Source organism: Octopus bimaculoides, chromosome 5 (assembly GCF_046866305.1).
Source record: "Octopus bimaculoides isolate indiv1 chromosome 5, ASM4686630v1, whole genome shotgun sequence".
Classification (NCBI taxonomy): domain Eukaryota; kingdom Metazoa; phylum Mollusca; class Cephalopoda; order Octopoda; family Octopodidae; genus Octopus; species Octopus bimaculoides.
Window position 1 is genome coordinate 14,514,169 of NC_142932.1, and position 2,500 is coordinate 14,516,668.

Here is a 2,500-nt window from a genome sequence, read left to right on the forward strand (position 1 = left end):
ATGACATACGGAAATATGTGAAGTTTCGGCTGCTTCCGTAAGTCATTGCTCTTTGGGCTGTGGAGGATAAAATCAGCTATACATATGCAGAATTCTCTTATAAGTTCTCAGACGTGGACTTTAAGAGTGACCGCAATTTTTCATGACCGCTCAACCACCTCAGACTTTGTTCAGTGCAACACCACTAAGAGCGTTATATCATCTCAACAATCTTTTATATTTAATGTTTTACTTGTTTCAGTCATTGGACAGCAGCCATTCCAGTGCTCTGCTTTGATGAGTTTAGTCGAATGAATCGACCCCAGTATATATATATATATACACACACACACACATATATATATATATATATATATATATATATGGGAGAATATACGAAAAAACAACAGACGAGGACAGGTGGTGTAAATAACAAAAGGATGTATTAGTATGACGCTCGGGAATACGGAAAGTCTTTGACGTTTCGAGCTACGCTCTTCAACAGAAAGAATACGGAGACAAGGAGAAAAACACGGAGAAAAAAAAATTGAATATATATATATATATATATATATATATATATATATATGGGAGAATATACAAATAATAACAACAGACGAGGACAGGTGGTGTAAATAACAAAAGTATATATTAGTATGACGCTCGGGAATACGGAAAGTCTTTGACGTTTCGAGCTACGCTCTTCAACAGAAAGAATACGGAGACAAGGAGAAAAACACGGAGAAAAAAAATTGAATAGTGTTCAGTCAACGGTCAATCATAATAATGGCCGATCATAACAATGACTGACCGGAAGTTAGAAATTCTTATTTCAGGAGAGCTAAGAAAGGGGGAGATAACAAACGGTGATCGGGAACGAGGGGCTGTGTGTGGGAGGTAGAATGCTGGTGATCTTGACCTATGTAGTGTGAAAATGGGGAAGGGAGAAAGGGAGTTAGTAGTTGGTCAGTTGTAGTGTGTGCTTGGTGTGATGCGAGGGTATTGGTGTGGTGTGATGTGAGGGTGTTGGGAGGTGGGGAAGGCATGGGTGGAGTGTGGGTTAGGCTGAGGGTGGGGTAGAGGTAGGGGTCTGTGGGTGGGTGGTGGGAGGGTGGTGGGTGTAAGGAATTGGATGGGGTGGAGTGGAAAGGTAGAGTAGGAGTGTGTTGGGGTGTGGTGGGATGAGCTTATGAGAGGGTGTTGACGAGGAGGGAGAAGGGGAAGGTGGATGTAAGAGAGGGGGAAGATGGGTATGGGAGGGGAGAGGAAGAGAGGAGAGAGGGTGGGTATAAGAGAGGGAAGGTGGATTAAGAGAGGGGGAAGGTGGGTATGGGGGGAGAGAAAGAGGGGAAGGTGGGTATGGGGGCGGGAGAAAGAGAGGAAGAGAAAGAGAGTGAGAGAGAGGGAAGAGGGGTATGGGGGAGAAAGGGAGGAAGAGAAAGAGAGTGAGAGAGAAGGGAAAAGAGTGAGAGAGTAAGGGTGAGAGAGTAAGAGAGTAAGAGAGTAAGGGTGAGAGAGTAAGAGAGTAAGAGTGTAGAGAGTAGGAGAGTAAGAGTGTAGAGAGTAAGAGTGAGAGAGGGGGGAGTACGAGAGAAGAGAGTGAGAGAGAGTAAGAGAGAGGAGAGAAAGAGTAGGGGTGAAGAGAAGTGGGAGAATTTACGAAAAAACAACAGACGAAGACAGGTGGTGTAAACAACAAATGGATGTAAAGTGTGGCACTTATTCTATCGGTCTCAAGTATTAGTTAGCCAGGTTATATAGTAAAAGACACTTGCCCATGGTTCTACGCAGTAAGATTGACCCTAGAATCGTGTGGTTGGGAAGCAATCTACTTACCGCACAATCACACTGGCACCATCAATTTATAAAACATTTCTGGCGGGAATCAAGCCCTGACCTTCCTCGTGATAGGCGCCAGTACTTAGAACTACAGTTCATGTATATACATATAAAAGGAAGATAGAAAACATAATCGACATTAATGCTTTACGTAACGTACACGTGTTTCGTGAGATTGGCTGGTATCAGTTACGCGACGGTGGGAGTTTGATGCGATTACTTGTAAGAGCCGTAACTTGAGCGGTAAATTTTTCGTGCTCTGAGCTTATCATTTACTGCACACTTGGATGCACTTACGCACGTACACACACACATACACACACACTTACACACATACACACACACACTCACACACACATATTACTTGTTTCAGTCATTGGACTGCAGCCATACTACCTCGAAGGGTTTTAGTTGAACAAATCAAAACCAGGATTTATTTTTTGATAAGCCTCATACTGATTCTGTCCGTATCGGTGTCAGTGTCTTATACTGGGAAACTAAATGGTGGGCACGTAAATAAACCACCACTGGTTGTCAAGCGCTTGTGATGGACAGACAAAAAGGCACGCACACATATACGTATATACGATGGGCAATTCACTCACGCAATTCACTTACGCAATTCACTCACAAGTCTTTGGTCGGCCTGTGGCTATAGAAGAAGGTGCCACGTAATGAAACT